Source organism: Salvelinus fontinalis, chromosome 32, assembly GCF_029448725.1.
Source record: "Salvelinus fontinalis isolate EN_2023a chromosome 32, ASM2944872v1, whole genome shotgun sequence".
NCBI classification, from domain to species: Eukaryota; Metazoa; Chordata; class Actinopteri; order Salmoniformes; family Salmonidae; genus Salvelinus; species Salvelinus fontinalis.
Genome location: NC_074696.1, coordinates 28,649,070 through 28,670,382, shown reverse-complemented (window position 1 = coordinate 28,670,382; position 21,313 = coordinate 28,649,070). Strand labels below are relative to the sequence as shown.

General features: G+C 42.4%; 1 protein-coding gene across 11 annotated transcripts in view; it reads right to left on the bottom strand.

The window, feature by feature from the left end:
• The window catches only part of LOC129831025 (thyroid hormone receptor beta-like), a 107,184-nt gene that overhangs the window by 38,709 nt on the left and 47,162 nt on the right, over positions 1-21,313 (bottom strand). For 3 of the 11 annotated variants that reach the window (XM_055894010.1, XM_055894004.1, XM_055894005.1), the window contains exon 2: positions 8,280-8,350. The exons of the other annotated variants lie outside the window; for them this stretch is intronic. The gene's annotated coding sequence lies outside the window, so the exon portion shown is untranslated. The remainder of the gene's footprint in view (positions 1-8,279; positions 8,351-21,313) is intronic. 11 annotated transcript variants of the gene reach the window in all.

Genomic DNA, 21,313 nt, shown 5'->3' with positions numbered 1-21,313 from the left:
AGAAAGAGAGAGAAAGAGAGTGAGAGGGAAAGAGAGAGGGAGAGAGGTGTGTGGTGCAGCTCATACCACTTGTTATCACGTCTTTATTTTACAGACAGAACCATTTTCATGCCAGAGTTTCTTGGAACAGCCAGAGGGACAAATAGTCTAATCTTTATTTGATTATAAAAAGAGAAAGAAAACAAAGAATCTGGAGTGAGCCTTGATGATGGGGCAAGCCATGTGTTTGTGTGTGAGAGTGTGTTTGTATTTATTACAGATCCCTATTAGCTCTTGCCAAGGCAGCAGCGACTCTTCCTGGGGTCCAGCAACATTAAAACCTCTTCGGGCTAGGGGGCAGTATTTTCACGTCCGGATGAAAAGCGTGCCCAAAGTAAACTGCCTGCTACTCAGGCCCAGAAGCTAGGATATGCATATAATTGGTAGATTCAGATAGAGTGTTTTCTAAAGTTTCTAAAACTGTTAACATAATGTCTGTGAGTATAACAGAACTGATATGGCAGGCCGAAACCTGAGAAAAATCCATCCAGGAAAAAATTTATTGAGGTCACTCTCTTTTCAATGGGTTTCTATGTGGATCTAGATTTCTGTGGCACTTGCTTGCAGTTCCTATCGCTTACACTAGATGTCAACAGTCTTTAGAAATTGGTTGATGTTTTTCCTTTGAGCAATGAAGAAGTAGGGCTGTTCAGAACGAGGGTCGAGTCTAGTGTACTGTTGTGGGTGAGGCGCGCGACCTGAAAGCTCGCTCCACTTTGTTTTCGTCCGGTATTGAACACCGTTTATCCAGTCTTAAATTTGATTGATTATTTACGTAAAAAAATACCTAAAGTTGTATTAGGAAAGTTGTTTGAAATGTTTGGAACAAGTTTACAGGTAACTTATTAGATATTTTGTAGTCATGTTGAGTTGGAACCGGTGTTTTCTGGATCAAACGCGCCAAATAAATGGACATTTTGGAGATATAACGACGGAATTTATCGAACAAAAGGACCGTTTGTGATGTTTATGGGACATTTTGGAGTGCCAACAAAAGAACTTCTTCAAAGGTATGGCATGAATTATATCGTTATTTCTGAGTTTTGTGTCGCGCCTGGCGGGATGAAAAAAATGATTGTCTGCGTTTGTTTGATGGGGTGCTGTCCTCAGATAATCGCATGGTTTGCTTTCTCCGTGAAACCTTTTTTGAAATCTGACATGTTGGCTGGAATAACAACAAGGGTAGCTTTAATTTGTTGTATTGCATGTGCGATTTCATGAAAGTTTAATATTTATAGTAATTTAATTTGAATTTGGCGCTCTGCCATTCCACCGGATGTTGTCGAGGGGTTCCGTTAGCGGAACGTCTAGCCGTAACAGGTTTAAGGCAGTTAAATACAATTTAAAATATTACATGAAATTACATTTCAAAACACTTTTCACAATAACATAAAATGTGTGCCCTCAGGCCACTACTCTACTACCACATATCTCCAATATAAAATCCATGTGTACGTGTGTGTAGAATGTGTGCGTGTCTCTTCACAGTCCTCGATGTTCCAATTAAGGCTAGGCGTCCCGCTTGCGGGACAACTTCCGATGAAACTGGAGGGCGCGCAATTCAAGTAAATAATCATAAACATCATGGATATTAAACATTTAGGTACATACAAGTGTCTTATATCGGTTAAAAGCTTAAATTCTTGTTAATCTAACTGCACTGTCCGATTTACAGTAAGCTTTACAGCGAAGCATGCCATGCGATTCTTTGAGGATGGCGCCCCACATGAAAATATTTTTCCACCGGCACAGATTTCATAAATTCACAAATAGCGATGAAATATTCACTTACTTTTTGAAAATCTTCCTCTGATTTGTCATCCAAAGGGTCCCAGCTATAACATGTAGTGTCGTTTTGTTAAATAAAATCCTTTATATCCCAAAAAGTCTTCAGTTGGCGCTATCGTTTTGAGTAATCCACTTGTTCAACATGCCAAGATGGGAATCCGAAAATGTACCCCTAAACTTTGTTTCAACAAGTCAAAATGTTTCTATTCAATCGTCAGATACCATAAAATGTAATTAAACTTTAATTTTCATTCAGAAAGAAGTATGTTCAATAGGAAAGCGATATGAGCAGGTGCGCGTCCTCTTCATCTTGCGTGCATACACAAATTTCCAGTGTCCAGTGTCCCTGTAGTAAAACTGATATTTCCTACTCATTTTGGAAGAAACAAACCTGAAACCTTGAACAAAGACTACTGATACCCAGTGGAAGCCATAGGAATTGCATAATGGGAGCTAGATTTAATTATTTCCCTGTATGTTCCATTGGAAGAGCATGGTCTGTAAAAAAAAAAAATGTCTGGTTGGTTTTTCTTTGGATTTTCTCCTACCATATCTATTGTGTTATAGTCTCCTACATTATTTTAACCTTTATAAAAACTTCAGAGTGTTTTCTTTCCAATGGTACCAATTATATGCATATCCTGGCATCAGGGCCTGAGCAACAGGCAGTTAACTTTGGGCATGTCAGTCAGGTGGAAATTGAGAAAAATAGACCCTAGCCTGAAGAAGTTCATAAGGTGTATTGTTATTCGTTTTTAAAAAATCTTATTCTACTGCTTGCATCAGTTACCTGAAGTGGAATAGAGTTTGATGTAGTCATGGCTCTATGTAGTACTGTACTCCCATAGTCTGTTTTGGACTTAGGGACTGTGAAGAGACATTTGGTGGCATGTTTTGTGTGGTATGCATGGGTGACTGAGCTGTGTGCTAGTAGTTTAAACAGACAGCTCGGTGCATTCAGCTGGTCAACACTTCTTACAAAAACAAGTAGTGATGAAGTCCTTCTCTCCTCCACTTTGAGCCATGAGAGATTGACATGCATATCATTCATGTTAGCTCACTGTGTACATTTAAGGTAATTTTCAGGAGGTCCCTCTTTGTGGCACCTGACCACACGACTGAACAGTAGTCCAGGTGCGATAAAACTAGGGCCTGTAGGTCCTGCCTTGTTGATAGTGCTGTTAAAAAGGCAGAGCAGCGCTTTATTATGGACAGACTTCTCCCCATCTTAGCTACTGTTGTATCAATATGTTTTGACCATGACAGTTTACAATCCAGGGTTACGCCAAGCAGTTTAGTCAGTGTTCACATGCCCGAACACCTTGAATGCCTGCCTTATGCAAAAGAACACGATCCTGCCAGCCACTGACAGGGAAGGAGTCTGCAGCTTAAGAATACAAATCAAATCGTATTTGTCACATGCAGCGAATACCACAGGTGTAGACCTTACAGTGAAATGCTTACTTACAAGTCCTTAACCAACAATGCTTTAAGAAGTTTTAAGAAAAATAAGTGTTAAGTAGAAAATAGATAAGGAAAAAATAGGGGGGAAAAGTAGCAAATAGTTAAAGAGCAGCAGTAAAATAACAATAGCTATATACAGGGGGTACTGGTACAGAGTCAATGTGCGGGGGCACCGGTTAGTATAGGTAATTGAGGTAATATATACATGTAGGTAGAGTTAAAGTGTCTCATTAGTCTACTGTGGATTCATCTCCTTCCTTCATCAACACTGGTCTGAAAACATAGGACAGGTGAAATCACTATGGTCTTGTCTACCCAGTATTTGCTGACATTATTCCAGCTCTTTAACATCAGTGCAGCTGAAGGAAAGGAGATGAGGTGACTAGGAGAGGATGTTACATTAGTCTTTTAAGACACAACCACAGTTCTTTTCCTCCAGGGCCAATTTCCTGCTCGGCTGGCTGGATCACATGCCATCACTTACATCATCGAAACAGCACATCTTTAGATACCCTTCAAACACCTATATGGGCAACATGAGAGAAGTACCATTGCATGCATGAACGCACACATTACACACACACATGCATGCACACAACACTGTAGTTGACCCATGCATTTATGGGAAGTGAACCTAGTTACTTCTCTCGGGTGAACTCTTGCTCAATACAGAAATACAGCAGCACTAGAATAGATGTTGAGATAGAGAGCTAGGTGTAAAGGATGGATGTTGAGATAGAGAGCTAGGTGTAAAGGATGGATGTTGAGATAGAGAGCTAGGTGTAAAGGATGGATGTTGAGATAGAGAGCTAGGTGTCAAATCACAAGCAAATGAGTTTCAGGCTTAAAAGTGTTATGGTGTCACTGAAATGTTAAACAGTGCTGATCAAAAAGTCAGAATATTACATTTATTGTATTTATTTATTAAATTTAGAAATGTGTGCAGAAGGATAAAATACCTTTGAGATTGACTGAAGGTGTTGAAATGTTCTGGGTAGGTTACTAATAATTCCATCTAAAAATAAACATTGCCCGTATCTCAGCAACCGAAGCACAGTGGCAAGAGAGAAAGAGAAGCTCGGCCAACAGACATGTCCATTTACAATGCAGTACATTTTAGTCATTTCGCCGGATACTATTAGCCAGAACAATATGAAATAAGTGCTGAATAACTGCCCACAAATGGTAATCTTGGGAAAACCAAAAAATCTGTATAACTGAATACTTTGTACATTTTGATGTACTACCAAAGACTCCTCCCCATCCTTGTTACCCATGATGCAGTAAAAGCTTTAGCCAATATGAAATGGGTTTGGGACTGAGGTGGAAACAAGCTGAATCAGATGAAATGGTGCACTAGGTGGATGTTAGCTGCAGTAAATACACATGCGTAGTGAGTCAAGACTTATTTGAGTTCTAAGCACCAGAGAAAAAACATGACAGGAACGTAGCTAAGCCTCCAGTTGTATAAAATTGTGTGGTATCTGCCTTCGGGGTCATTATTTAGTTATTAGTGCAAAATGTCATCATGCATCATGAAATTAATTAAATACATGGCTGTATTCTCAGAGCCTTCATAACCGTCTCTTGTGCCCCTTATCTAACATGGCCCTTTGATAACATACTTCAAGCTTTATCACACAAGGAGAAGAATATGGCCCTGATCATCATTATCGCAATGCGGAGGAACCATAATAAAAGGCACACACACACAATAAAGGCCACCAGATGGTGTTTTCATTAAAAACTATTTGGCTGATAAAATAATCCACTGAGCCACTTGTTTTGGTAGTCTGGACTGCACTTTACATTACATTAAGATATGGAGCTGAACCACTAGGGGAAAAACACACTGTCTATGTGTGTGTGTGTTAACCCAACACACCAGGGGGTGAACTCTACTCAGTGAGATGAATCGTTCAAACTTTAGAACATATGTTGCAGATAGAAATGTACGTAGAAATGTAATGACTAGAGCTGGCATAGTACCGAATCCCTATTCTACATGGTAGATTATCATGTCTGTTGATGACATTTTTATCTAAGCGTTCTGTAATGTTTTCCTCCCTCCTGAAGAGTCCCCATATGGTTACTCCTTCCTAGAAAGCATAAACCAAATACTGATTTAAACACATGCACACATAGACACACACACAGAGAGGCTGGTGGGAGGAGCTATAAGAGGACGGGCTCATTGTAATGGCTGGAATGGAATTAATGGAACGGTATCAAACACATCAAACATATGGAAACCACGTTTGACTCGGTTCCATTTATTCTGATAGTGATATCGGGGAGATCAGAACCTCGACCGGCTTATTACTCTCTCGTCTTATGGTCTTAAATCAGCATTTATTGATCTGAACTTAGTTCAACTGATTGCTGACCCCACTTGTTTAAATATAAAGAATCCTGCTAAATCAACTCCGATCTCATACTTAAAAATAACCCTCATAAATACAAAACTAGTGGTGTCTTTGATATGGACCTCAGTGATCACTGTCCCATAGTCTGTGTCAGAAACACAAAGTTGCCTAAAACAAAACCATGCCTTATCACTTAGAGAAACTTTAAACCCTTCCATGAGCAACAATCCTTAATGACCTTTGCCATTCCAACTTGCCCTTGAACCATTCGCTAGTATGTTTATCTATGCATCTGATAAACATGCTCCAATGAAGAGATTAAGAATTAAAGATAGAGTCAATCCATGGTTCATGCCAGATCTTGCTGAGTTAAATCAGCTGAGGAACAAAGCTTGGTCTGAAGCAAGACAGACACATTGGTAGCCCTGCTGACTGGCTGACCTTCAGACAACTTAGAAACAAATGTACTGCTTCTATAAAAAGGGCTAAGTCAATCTATTTCATTAATTCCCTTTCTGACCCTCGTGGCGATCCAGCTATGCTTTGGAAGGATATTAAATTGCTAAAAAGAAGCAGCCACACAGACAAAAGCCAAATAACTGACACCTTTAAACAGTATTTTATTGCAGCAGACCATTCATTTGAAAGGTGACAATGAAAGGACTGTTCATGACACAGGCTCATCTGGTTATCCCTCATTCTCTACAAGATAATTCTTTGCAATGCTAGTCAACATATGCCATACACTGTCTTATACTTCATTCAAATGTTAATCACAGACTCACCTGCTACTGTAAATGGAGACCCACTGGTCTCTCTTCGGCAAGTCACTACTAAGGAAGTTCTGGACGCTTTCTTAGATGTTGATGTTAAATAGTCCACTGGGGCAGACATGCTTGACCCGTGTCTTCTACGGCTTGCTGCACCTCTGATTGTGGAGCCCTTGGCACATATTTAATCAATCCATTCTCTTGAGTATTAGTACTAAGGTGTGGAAGTCGTCCCTTGTTCTCCCACTCCACAAAGGTGGTGATCCCTGCGATCTTAATAATTAAGTGGCCCAATATCAAAACTTTAATACCTAGCTAAAATATTAGAAATCTTGGTAAATTCTGTTGTCGCTTTTAGATCATCCAGAGGGGGACAAAGTTACAGGTCGGCATGCAGACTCAGGGACAGGCAGAGTAGTCAGGCAGGCAGGCTCGGAGTCAGGACAGACAAGGGTCAAAACCAGGAGGACGAGAAAAGAGAGACTGGAAAAAGCAGGAGCTGAGACACAAACTGCTGGTTGACTTGAACAAACAAGATGAACTGGCAACAGACAAACAGAGAAAACAGGTATAAATACACAGGGGACAATGAGGAAGATGGGTGACACCTGTGAGGGGGGTGGAGACAATCACAAAGACAGGTGAAACAGATCAGGGTGTGTCACTGTCAGGTGGATGAATTATCTTGGCAAAGGATAAATGCTCACTAACAGGGATGTAAACAAATTTGTATACAAAATTTGAGAGAAATAAGCTGTGCGTATGGAAAATGTCAGCGATTTTTTTAGTTCATGAAACATGGTTTATATTTTTGTTCAGTATACATGCACACAGCAACCTCTGTGTTAAAACCTCTAGATTCAGTCTACCACTCAACCTTGCGTTTTTTCACTGGTGATAATTTCCATGCACATCATTGTCTCTTATATAGTTCTGTTGGCTGGGAATCTTTGACTACCAGAAGGGCCCAACATGTGCTTTATATACAAATAATATCCCTTCTCCAGAAACTCTGATACTACCTCACTTCTAAATTGGAAATCTAGTATCTATAAGATTCACTCTCAAGAGTGGTTGGTTCTAGAGGTCTCCTCTGAGTTAGGGGAGACTGGTGTCAGTTACTATGCACCTCAGTCCTGGAATTGTTATTTATTTATTTATTTAACTAGGCAAGTCAGTTAAGAACAAATTATTACTTACAAATGACAGGGGAACAACTGCCTTGTTCATTGGCAGAACAACAGATTTTTACCTTGTCAGCTCAGGGATTCGATCCAGCAACCTTTCGGTTACTAGTCCAACACTCTAACCACTAGGCTACCTGCCGGAATGACATATAGGTCACTATAACTTATTTGGTCCCAAAAGGTTAATGCACTTGTTTTGATTGATTGTATATATTTTTTCACTGGCATTTTGAATGTAACGTAATTTATTTTAAATGTTGTAACTGCAATTTTGTAGTTATCATGCTTGAATTGTTGTTCACATTGCTTGAACTGTTGTTCTCAGGGAACCATTGGAAATGAGACCCTGGTCTCAATGAGTTCCCCTGGTTAAACAAAGGTTAATAATACAAACATGATTCCATTCCAGCCATTACAATGAGCCTGTCCTCCTACAGCTCCCCCCACCAGCCTCCTCTGACACACATATACATACACATCCCTGCATGTGCCTGTGTCTGTTTTTGAGTGTCTGTGTGTTTGCTGTTTAGCTGAGGCCTGGGAGAAGGGCTGAAGTGTAGCTGACGGCTCTGTATTGGCAGAGCAGACCCTGGCATGCTATGAGACGCTGTGTGTGTGTGAAGTGTTGGACGCTGGCTAGCTGTCTGACAAAAGGCCATTCTTACCAGAGGGAGGGAGAGAGGGATAGAGAGAGGGAGGGATCCGAGGAGTCTGCCGAGTGCACCCAGACAGAATCCTGGAAGAACGAGAACCAAAGATCAGATTCTGGTGTCTGAGATATCAACACTATCAGTGTCTTAAATCGATGGTAAAATGTTTTATGTTCAAGTACATCCAGAGGTTTGCGGTGCTATAATCAAAAATAATGTTCATGTGTAGGCCTGATGCTCGACAACGAGTTAAAGCACATCAGTGGAGGCTGCTGAAGGGAGGACGGCTCATAATAATGGCTGGAATGGAGTCAATGGAATGGTATCAAACACGTGGTTTCTATGTGGTTGATACCATGCCACTGACTCCATTCCAGCCATTATTATGAGCCGTCCTCCCCTTAGCAGTTTTCCCTGAAGCACATACATGAACAAATAAATGTACTACCACACAAATAGTTTTAGAACATTTTTCAAAAACAATGCATTAGGGACAGCGAGGATGGAAAGGTTTTGGAAAGATCTCCATTTAAGGGAGGAAAGCGTTGGCCGTTTTCATTGAACTGTACACTATCACACACACAAATACCACATCCTAATGAATTGGGCCGCCTCAAGCCTGCAAGTACTGGCACCTCGCACTTTCTACTGTGAGTACTGGTACTAAAAGTAACTTGTATTAAGACATTGCATCTAGCCTTACAAGGCAATAAAAACACTAGCCTATATGACGTACACACATACGCAGTGGCACACATGACGTACACACATACGCAGTGGCACACATGACGTACACACATACGCAGTGGCACACATGACGTACACACATACGCAGTGGCACACATGACGTACACACATACGCAGTGGCACATATGACGTACACACATACGCAGTGGCACACATGACGTACACACATACGCAGTGGCACACATGACGTACACACATACGCAGTGGCACACATGACGTACACACATACGCAGTGGCACACATGACGTACACACATACGCAGTGGCACACATGACGTACACACATACGCAGTGGCACACATGACGTACACACATACGCAGTGGCACACATGACGTACACACATACGCAGTGGCACACATGACGTACACACATACGCAGTGGCACACATGACGTACACACATACGCAGTGGCACACATGACGTACACACATACGCAGTGGCACACATGACGTACACACATACGCAGTGGCACACATGACGTACACACATACGCAGTGGCACACATGACGTACACACATACGCAGTGGCACACATGACGTACACACATACGCAGTGGCACACATGACGTACACACATATGCAGAAGCAGAGGGTTGAAGATCCCAGAGATGCTTTATGACTCCCTTAACCTCCCACAATAACTTTTCCACTTCTTATCCCCTTCTTTTTCACTAGGGCCTCTCTCTCTCTCTCCCCATTTCTCCCTCTCTCGCTCACTCTCTGATGACTCATTTCTCTGTGTGTAATGTCTGATCAAATCTAGTTATTAAGGAGGGCGAGGTCTTTTTGCCGTTGCTGTAGTTCTGAGCGATTAGGGCTTTCTGGTCTGTTCAGTTTCGGTTAGATTATTAAAAAATAACCACGGTTTTGATTATTGTTTTAAACATTAAATGCACAATGCAATGTGTAGGTTGAATGCTGTAACAACAGATGCAAAATAAATAAAAAAGTCCCATGATGCTAGTGACTGCCCATTACTGCTTATCACTTATTAACCATCATTTATTCACATTACTTAGCTTTAATAAAATACAGTGCATTCAGGAAGTATTCAGACCACTTGACTTCTTCCACACTTGGTGACTTTATAGCCTTAATCTAAAATGGATTAAATTGTTGTTGTTTATTCATCAATCTACACACAATACCCCATAATAGCAAAGCAAAAACAAGTTTAGAATTTTTTGCAAATTTATACAAAATAAAAAACTGAAAATATCACATATTTACGTAAGTATTCAGACCCTTTACTCAGTAATTTGTTGAAGCACCTTTGGCAGTGATTACAGCCTTGAGTCTTCTTGGGTATGACGCTACAAGCAGGTATATCTCACTGGTCACCCCCAAATCCAATTCCTCCTTTGGTCGCCTTTCCTTCCAGTTCTCTGCTGCTAATGACTGGAACGAACTGCAAAAATCACTGAAGCTGGAGACACATCTCCCTCACCAGCTGTCAGAGCAGCTTACAGATCACTGCACCTGTACATAGCCCATCTGTAAACAGCCCATCTATCTACCTCATCCCCATACTGTATTTATTTATTTATCTTGCTCCTTTGCACCCCAGTATCTCTACTTGCACATTCATCTTCTGCACATCTATCATTACAGTGTTTAATTGCTATATTGTAATTACTTCGCCACCATGGCCTATTTATTGCCTTAACTCCCTTATCTTACCTCATTTGCACTCACTGTATATAGACTTTTGTTTTCTTTTTTTCTACTGTATTATTGACTGTATGTTTTGTTTATTCCATGTGTAACTCTGTGTTGTTGTATGTGTCGAATTGCTATGCTTTATCTTGGCCAGGTCGCAGTTGCAAATTAGAACTTGATCTCAACTAGCCTACCTGGTTAAATAAAGGTGAAATAAAAGAAAAGAAAATAAGCTTGGCACACCTGAATTTGGGGAGTTTCTCCCATTCTTCTCTGCAGATCCTCTCAAGCTCTGTCAGGTTGAATGGGGAGCGTAGCTGCACAGCTATTTTTAGGTCTCTTCAGAGATGTTCGATCAGGTTCAAGTCCGGGCTATAGCTGGGCCAATCAAGGACATTCAGAGACTTGTCCCGAAGCCACTCCTGCGTTGTCTTGGCTGTGTGCTTAGGGTCGTTGTCCTATTGGAAGGTGAACCTTCGTCTCAGTCTGAGGTCCTGAGTGCTCTGGAGCAGGTTTTCATCAAGGATCTCTCTGTTCTTTGCTCTGTTCATCTGTCTCTACGATCCTGACCAGTCCCTGCCACTGAAAAACATCCCTACAGCATGATGCTGCCACCACCATGCTTCACAGTAGGGATGGTGCCAGGTTTCCTCCAGACATGATGGTTGGAATTCAGGCCAAAGAGTTCAATCTTGGTTTTATCAGACCAGAGAATCTTGTTTCTCATGGTCTGAGAGTCATTAGGTGCCTTTTGGAAAACTCCAAGCGGGCTGACATGTGCCTTTCACTGAGGAGTGGCTTCCGTCTGGCCACTCTACCATAAAGGCCTGATTGGTGGAGTGCTGCAGAGATGGTTGTCCTTCTGGAAGGTTCTCCCATCTCCAAAGAGGAACTGTAGCTGTCAGTGACCATCGGGTTCTTGTGCATCTCTCTGACCAAGGCCCTTCTAACCCATTTAAGAATGATGGAGGCCACTGTGTTATTGGGGACCTTCAATGCTACCAAAATTTGTTGGTACCCTTCCCCAGATCTGTGCCTCGACACAATCCTGTCTCTGAGGTTTACGGACAATTCCTTCTACCTCATTGCTTGGTTTTTGCTCTGACATCCACTGTCTGGAGGACTGTCAGAGTGACCATTGGGTTCTCAAAATCACTATTTTAGTAGTTCTTCAAAGTAAATAAGGCATACTTTTATGAATGCTGAACACCAACTATCAATCACTTAGATCCTAATTTTCAAGTAGAGATACCTCGCAAAGCAACTACCCTCTCGATCGCGCATTCTCTCCCTCTCCCTGTCTGCCCCAGACGAGCCTAACATAGCAGGCGTAAAAGAAACACCCAGACCAGACAAATAACACGCAATGGATTATGGTCATTATAGTTAATTACCACATTTTCTGCGCTAAACCAGAGAGGAAGTGGCAAAGCGAGAGGGATATCTAGGCCCAAAATCTGTCTTCTCCAGCGGGTGGCGTTTTTTTTCGGGCTTGATCTGAAATATCTCTAGAGAAACTGCGCAACGAGCTCCCAGGAAGAAAAACAATGAACTAAATGGAATTCAAATAATTTAACCGACGTCGGTCAATTAGTTATTTAAAAACAGAAAAATAACAGAATACACCCCATGACAAAATGATAGAATTGCAAGTAACAAGAGCGGTGTGAACAGTTAAGGTCATGAACAGTGCGAGTGAAAACGTTTTGGAACCCCTGCTGTAGAGTACTGCACAACGCAGGAAGGAACACGGAGAAAGCAAACTAAAGGAAACAACTTGTTTATTTGTTTTGTTGACCCCATTAGTTCAGTGCCACGTGGACTGGGTTAGCCATTCCTCTTCTAGTGGCAGTAATCACATCTCTCTGTCTGTCGCACAAGTTAATTGAACTGCCAAACCCTTTTCGGGAAGCTCATAATTGAACTGAATTTATTTGGGGTAACAGACATATACAACAAATGTGTGGACCCAGAGGATATCACTTATAAGTATTAATTAAAACGCTTGTTTCCAAAGTGGTCCTTGTTGGCAAAAACAATAACACATATAATGATTAAAAGAGAAGACAAAATTACAAACAACCATAAATACATGAATTTATATTGACATCCTAAAAAGTGTCACTATTCACTGCACTTTTCCCTAACCTTAAAAATCAACCATATTCATTTCACATTAAATAAATCTATTCATTGCACATCATACCCATCATTCAAATATATACACCTGACCAGCAGTATGGGGCACAAGGGGCAGTAAATTAGCTAATGTAAATATTTCATGAAGTATCGTTTACATAGTATTATACTTTTAGTCTGAAACAGCTCACATTTCATCCTTGGTACTGTGTGTGAGTGACTGAGTGACTGAGTGACTGAGTGACTGAGTGACAGGGAGAAAAAGAAAGAGAGAGAGTGTGAGAGAGATCTGCCCAATGCATTCTGATAAACTATCATTTCCCTGTGTTTCCATGGTGATTGAGTTATATTTGAGGTTGACTCAATGATTCAGAGGAGAGCTTGGCATTCATCTCTCATTCTCCTACATCTGATGCACAGCACTTAAAAACACACCAGGCTTCAAAGTTCTTCATCAAGCAAAAAATATAATAAAATATAATAGGAATATAATATATCCATTTGCGTTCTTTGAAAGTCCATTTGCCAGAACACAATGATTCTGTAAAGAGATTGAAATTAGTAATTTTAGCTATCAATTGTCACATCCAAGTTCTTCCATAAGAACTGAATATACTACTGTAGATAAAGACTGTAAATGTGCACACTTATCTGCACAACAAATATAGAATGTTTTCTTCAAAGACCCTCATTTATCTACAGTTAGGATTCAACCCCATATTACTCAGAATCTAAAAGAGTTCCCTAATGTACATTCTGTGGCTTCTCTCTGTATATAATCTCTGGCAAGAAGACCATGTAGTAAAGCTGTTATTTCCTCTTGAGATTGACGACCAGATTGTCATATAGCATACTATACAACAAATACATGTGATTAAAAGCAGAACTCATATTTCAAGACATGGTACAGTATATGAGCAGGGTTGGGGAGTAACGGATATGTAATCCATTACATGTAAGGGATTATAAAAACGGTAACTGTAATCCGTTACGTTACCAGCAAAAATATTGTAATCAGATTGCTTTTAAATTCAGAAAGGATGTTTGCGGGGTAAAAAAATCGGACACTTCTCTGTTTTCTCAAAGACGTTTCTTTATCCCGTGTGTAACTCTGTATTGTTTTTTTGTCGCACTGCTTTGCTTTATCTTGACCAGGTCGCAGTTGTAAATGAGAACTTGTTCTCTACTGGCCTACCTGGTTAAATTAAATAATAACAAAAAAGTCTGACCACAAGTCAGAGACCACCATGATGACACACCAAATATGTTTGATGGATCGCAGGAAAAGAGAAGGATTAGGCTTTTGTAGGCTACAGTCCAAGCTGTGTCTTCCAATGGAGCGACTGCTGTCGGCATCCAAAGATTATCCAACTTCAATAAGCACTTTGGAGGTAAGGACGACAGCAGTGGGGTAGTCTACGGCGATACAGATATCCCTTTTTGATATCTACATGGCGCACTGATGTGAATCACACTGCTGGGCTCTCATTTAGCTATTTGTGCCTTACGGATTGTAGCCGTTGTGGATGGCTGTTCACAAAACTAAATGTGTATTTAAACCCAATAATGGTTGAATTCAAAAAGTTTAAGCTGCCTATCAATAATTGTTTTGGACAGCCAGTGAAAAATGCGCTCCTGCAACATCTGCATAATGCAGATCCCAGCCTATGGAAAGAAAGTGAAGCTTTTATTGCTCAATCTAATACATGCTGGGAAAAAATCCATAGGCCTAATGGACACATGTTCAAACTTGCACACTTTGGATAGACTTAACGGGGCAATCTGTAGTTGCTACATCCATTTTTGGAATGATAAATTATATACACTGCTCAAAAAAATAAAGGGAACACTTAAACAACACAATGTAACTCCAAGTCAATCACACTTCTGTGAAATCAAACTGTCCACTTAGGAAGCAACACTGATTGACAATAAATTTCACATGCTGTTGTGCAAATGGAATAGACAAAAAGTGGAAATTATAGGCAATTAGCAAGACACCCCCAAAAAAGGAGTGATTCTGCAGGTGGTGACCACAGACCACTTCTCAGTTCCTATGCTTCCTGGCTGATGTTTTGGTCACTTTTGAATGCTGGCGGTGCTCTCACTCTAGTGGTAGCATGAGACGGAGTCTACAACCCACACAAGTGGCTCAGGTAGTGCAGTTCATCCAGGATGGCACATCAATGCGAACTGTGGCAAAAAGGTTTGCTGTGTCTGTCAACGTAGTGTCCAGAGCATGCAGGCGCTACCAGGAGACAGGCCAGTACATCAGGAGACGTGGAGGAGGCCGTAGGAGGGCAACAACCCAGCAGCAGGACCGCTACCTCCGCCTTTGTGCAAGGAGGTGCACTGCCAGCGCCCTGCAAAATGACCTCCAGCAGGCCACAAATGTGCATGTGTCAGCATATGGTCTCACAAGGGGTCTGAGGATCTCATCTCGGTGCCTAATGGCAGTCAGGCTACCTCTGGCGAGAACATGGAGGGCTGTGCGGCCCCACAAAGAAATGCCACCCCACACCATGACTGACCCATCGCCAAACCGGTCATGCTGGAGGATGTTGCAGGCAGCAGAACGATCTCCACGGCGTCTCCAGACTCTGTCACGTCTGTCACATGTGCTCATGTGCGAACCTGCTTTCATCTGTGAAGAGCACAGGGCGCCAGTGGCGAATTTGCCAATCTTGGTGTTCTCTGGCAAATGCCAAACGTCCTGTACGGAGTTGGGCTGTAAGCACAACCCCCACCTGTGGACGTCGGGCCCTCATACCACCCTCATGGAGTCTGTTTCTGACCGTTTGAGCAGACACATGCACATTTGTGGCCTGCTGGAGGTCATTTTGCAGGGCGCTGGCAGTGCACCTCCTTGCACAAAGGCGGAGGTAGCGGTCCTGCTGCTGGGTTGTTGCCCTCCTACGGCCTCCTCCACGTCTCCTGATGTACTGGCCTGTCTCCTGGTAGCGCCTGCATGCTCTGGACACTACCCTGACAGACACAGCAAACCTTTTTGCCACAGTTCGCATTGATGTGCCATCCTGGATGAACTGCACTACCTGAGCCACTTGTGTGGGTTGTAGACTCCGTCTCATGCTACCACTAGAGTGAGAGCACCGCCAGCATTCAAAAGTGACCAAAACATCAGCCAGGAAGCATAGGAACTGAGAAGTGGTCTGTGGTCACCACCTGCAGAATCACTCCTGTTTTGGGGGGTGTCTTGCTAATTGCCTATAATTTCCACCTTTTGTCTATTCCATTTGCACAACAGCATGTGAAATTTATTGTCAATCAGTGTTGCTTCCTAAGTGGACAGTTTGATTTCACAGAAGTGTGATTGACTTGGAGTTACATTGTGTTGTTTAAGTGTTCCCTTTATTTTTTTGAGCAGTGTGTAATACCAGTCAAAAGTTTGGACACACCTACTCCTATTAAAGGGTTTTCCTTTATTTTACTGTTTTCTACATTGTAGAATAATAGTGAAGACATCACAACTATGAAATAACACATTTGGAATCATGTAGTAACCACAAAAGTGTTAGGCAAATCAAAAAACATTTTATATTTGAGATTCTTCAAAGTAGCCACCCTTTGCCTTGATGACAGCTTCTACAGCGGGCAGACCGACAGGTCATGTGGAGGCTGCTACAGCGGGCAGACCGACAGGTCATGTGGAGGCTGCTACAGCGGGCAGACCGACAGGTCATGTGGAGGCTGCTACAGCGGGCAGACCGACAGGTCATGTGGAGGCTGCTAAAGCGGGCAGACAGACAGGTTTCCTAGGACAGAATGTGTTTCTGGGAACCAGATTAATGCCAGTACATGTATATTATTCTTAATATGTAGTCAGTGCTAGAGAGGGTCAATACAAACCCTTCACAGAATGAAGGGGCAACAATGAGTTGAGGAGATATACATTACACTACAATACAACTGTAATCCTGAATGAACCGTGTAGCTAATACAGTACTTATAACTAGCCTCAGCAGAGGGCGATAAACAGAACAGGGTAGTGTATTCATCTACTTGTGGCATGACAGTCATCTACTGTAATTATATTTACTGAGGTGCACCAAAGGACGAAGAGCAGAGGAAAAAAGCTTCCCCTAAGGATAGAGCGCAGATAGAGGGGGGAAGCAGATCTTATTGAAGAAAGAAAAGAGGGATGGAGGAATGAATAACTGCAGAAGTATAGCTGCAGCAAGCCAGACAGAACCACTTGATCTGTAAGCTTGTGTGTGTGGATGTGTGTGTATATGTGTGTAGCACTAAGCTCCTGAACTGACCCCCAGAGAGAGAGAGATAGAGTACAGAGGGAGAGGGAGAACCAGTCATGTGTGGAGAACACACAGCATTGGAACACTAGATCAAATGAACAGCATCGTCTAAAATGCATGAATCCATTTGGCTCCCCGGGCCCCGCACCCCTCGGTCTCTCTCTCTTCTTTCCTCACTCCCTCCCTCCATCCCTCCACTGTGCCAGTCTGAGTGCAGGTCAGATGAGGACTTATCAGCGCGCTCACAGAAACAGCTCTCAGCTCTGCTTTGTAACACACTTTTTTTCTAGTTTTCATCCACATGCACACAATTCCAGAGACAGAGTGACAGAGGAAAAAAATATTTTGCAAACCCACTGCAGTAGAGAACAAGAAGAGAGGGAAGGGGGTGGGGGAGAAGAGAACGAGGGAGGAGAGGAAGGGGAAGGAGGGGTGGGGGTGGAGGAGAGAAGGAGGAAGGAGGGGTGGAGGTGGGAGGAGGAGAGAAGGGGGAAGGAGAGGTGAGGGCGGTGTGAGTGGGGTAGTTTGGTGTGAGAGCAGCACAGATATAAACCGCATCAGAGAGTATAAAGTCCGCCTGCCACTGTCCTCCCTCCCTCCCTCCTCTCATCAAAAGTGTGCACCCGCCTCGCTCTGAAATAGCACCAAAATCACCACAGTGCATGCTGGGTAAAGGCGAGGGTAAATCAGGACAAACGCAGGGACTAAGGATACTGTGGGGGAAAAAAAGAAGATAGATAAAGATGGAGAATGAAGGGAGGGGAGGAGGAGAGAAGAGGGGATTGTGAAACGAAATCTGCTAGTTTCAGCGAGTTCAGGTATCTTACATGGCCTCCTGTTCCTGTGTCTGATGCAAGTTTGTGAAAACGCGTATTGTTACATTTATTGCCATCGCATCGAGTCATTGTTTCAGGGTTGAGCAAATGAAAATAAATAATCCTGTTAGAAGATGAAACTTCAACAGGGATCTCTGTACTTTGCTCCATTCATCTTTCCCTCCATCCTAACTAGTCTCCCAGTCCCTGCCACTGAAAAACATCCCCACAGCATGATGCTGCCACCACCATGCTTCACCATAAGGATGGCGCCAGGTTTCCTCCAGACGTGACGCTTGGCATTCAGGCCAACGAGTTCAATCTTGGTTTCATCAGACCAGAACATTTTGTTTATCATGGTCTGAGAGTCCTTTAGGTGCCTTTTGGCAAACTCCAAGCGGGCTGTCATGTGCCTTTTACTGAGGAGTGGCTTCTGTCTGGCCACTCTACCATAAAGCCCTGATTGGTGGAATGCTACAGAGATGGTTGTCCTTCTCAAAGGTTCTCCCATCTCCAGAGAAACTCTGGAGGTCTGTCAGAGTCACCATTGGGTTCTTGGTCACCTCCCTGACCAAGGCCCTTCTCCCCCGATTGCTTATATAGACAGGTGTGTGCATTTCCAAATCAGGTCCAATCAATTTAACTTACCACAGGTGGATTCCAATCAAGTTGTAGAAACATCTCAAGGATGATCAATGGAAACAGGATGCACCTGAGCTCAATTTCGAGTCTCGTAGCAAAGGGTCTGGATATTTATGTGAATAAGGTATTTCAGTTTTTTTATTTGTAATTAATTTGCCAAAATGTCTAAAACCCTGTTGTCATTATAGGGTATTGTGTGTAGATTGATGCAGATTTGTATTTATTTAATAAAACTGGCCTTCTTAAGACTAGTTGAGTATCTGGAGCATCAGCATTTGTGGGTTCGATTACAGGTTCAAAATGGCAAGAAACAAAGAATTTTCTTCTGAAACTCGTCAGTCTATTCTTGTTCTGAGAAGTGAAGGCTCTTCCATGCGAGAAATTGCCAGAAACTGAAGATCCCGTACAATGCTGTGTACTACTCCCTTCACAGAACAGCGCAAACTGGCTCTAAACAGAATAGAAAGAATAGTGGGAGGCCCCGGTGCACAACTGAGCAAGAGGACAAGTACATTAGTGTGTCTAGTTTGAGAAACAGACACCTCACAAGTCCTTAACTGGCAGCTTCATTAAATAATACCCGCAAAACACCAGTCTCAACGTCAACAGTGAAGAGGAGACTCCGAGATACTGGCCTTCTAGGCAGAGTTGCAAAGAAAAAGTCATATCTCAGACTTGCCAATAAAAATAAAACATTAAGATGGGCAAAAGAACACAGATTCTGGACAGTGGAACTCTGCCTAGAAGGCAAACATCCCGGAGTCGCCGCTTCACTGTTGACGTTGAGACTGGTGTTTTGCGGGTACTACACAAAAAACAAAGCAGACCTCTAGCCTTTCAAGAAACTTTTTTCAAATCATCATTAGTCGTATCATTGTAGCCTTACAATGTATTAAAAATCAAAACATATAGCCCAATGTTTGTAGAACAAGTTACATTATTAACTTTAAATTGAGCATATAGGAGTACCTATTTTTGTTAACTCCTCAACACAGAATAGCCGCATGTGCGCACTCCCTCAAATCATTTGGAGAAAATATTTGTTCAATTGTATTCTTCATACTATAAAATAATGCCACGGAATTATAAGCTAATCTTGTCTGCTAAATTAACTAGTGTAGCAGACAGCCAAATGGCATAGCCAGATCAAGACCTACATCAGGAAAACTCAGAGTATGCTATTCTGTTCTTATGAAATAGACTACATTTTCTTCATATCATGTTTCTTCAGACCTGTCTAAAATATATAATGGATTTATTGTGAAGGTGTAGGCTATATTACATGGTTTTATTAGACTTTTTAAAGATGTGTGGAAGCCAGGAGACGCTAAATGTATTCATGTTAATTAACTGTCAATTACCATGAGGCCGACAGTTATTTGCTTGACAATCACCAGCTGACATAATTTTGTGACCGCCACAGCCCTAAGTGGGACTATCATTTGTTTTTCAACAGGACAATGACCCAAAACACACCTCCGGGCTGTGTAAGGGCTATTTGACCAAGATGGAGAGTGATGGAGTGCTGCATCAGATGACCTGGCCTCCACAATCACCCGACCTCAACCCAAATGAGATGGTTTGGGATGAGTTGGACCACAGAGTGAAGGAAAAGCAGCCAACAAGTGCTCAGCATATGTGGGAACTCCTTCAAGATTGTTGGAAAAGCATTCCTCATGAAGCTGGTTGAGAGAATGCCAAGAGCGTGCAAGGCTGTCATCAAGGCAAAGGCTGGCTACTTTGAAGAGAGAGCGCGCGAGAGAGAGAGAGGATTGAGAGAAAGGGAAGCGAGAGATAGATGGAGAGAGAGGGAGAGAGTGCAAGAGAAAGACCGTGGCTAGTGTTTGTTTCTTGGCAGAGCCACAGGAAGCAGTCTGAATCCTGAGTCCACACACTGTGGCATTCCAGCCAGGCCAGGCCATGCCATTCACCAAACACCACAACAAAGTAGAGACAGAAAACAAACATTGTGAAAATGAATAAATAAACTTTTGTACAATTAACTTGCTGAAGTCAGACCCATGACACTTTAACACATACTGTACTCAGTATTTACAGTCCAGCAGAGACTAAAGAGAGAGAGCGAGAGAAAGTTTCTACACTACTCTGGCTCCATGCTTTAAGTTCTGTGTTCTTCTCCTCCCACCCCCTACATCCTCCTCCGAATGGTCTCCTCCGTTGTCCCAGAGGTCTCCAGGAGAATGTGATAGGTTGCCAAACTGCAAATAGGTCAGCAATAGGGGCCCAAAGATTTTCTCCAAACTCCTCCTCCAAATGGTCCGTTCCAGCAGCGCCGGTGCCAAAACCTGGATACCACATTGGCCGAGCCCTAGCTAGCTAGGAAACCTGCCAAACCTTGTCACAGTCACAGCTAGCCTAGCTCTACAGTAAGTACAAGCACACTCCTTTTGACAGCTACACAGAATTAAATTTCACTACCTACATGAGGAAAGTTGGACAAAGAAGATATCAAACTCTGCCAGATGTCGACCAGGAAGATAGAAAACTAAAACTCATAAACAATGTGATGTCACATTGGTAACCAAACTACAGGCGGAATTCCATGGATTCTAGAACCATAAAGATTTGTCAGGGGACAGGACAGATTTCTTTCTCTCTCTTTTCTCTTTGTCCTCTTCTCTCAGAAGAGTGGCCTGGACCAGTCTCTGTCTTAGACCTGAGCTCACATTGCTCCACAGTTGGCGACAACAGCCGTTTGGAAATCTCTAGGAAAAATGTTTCACTACTTCTTTGTCTCCGTCTTTCTCTATTAAAGAC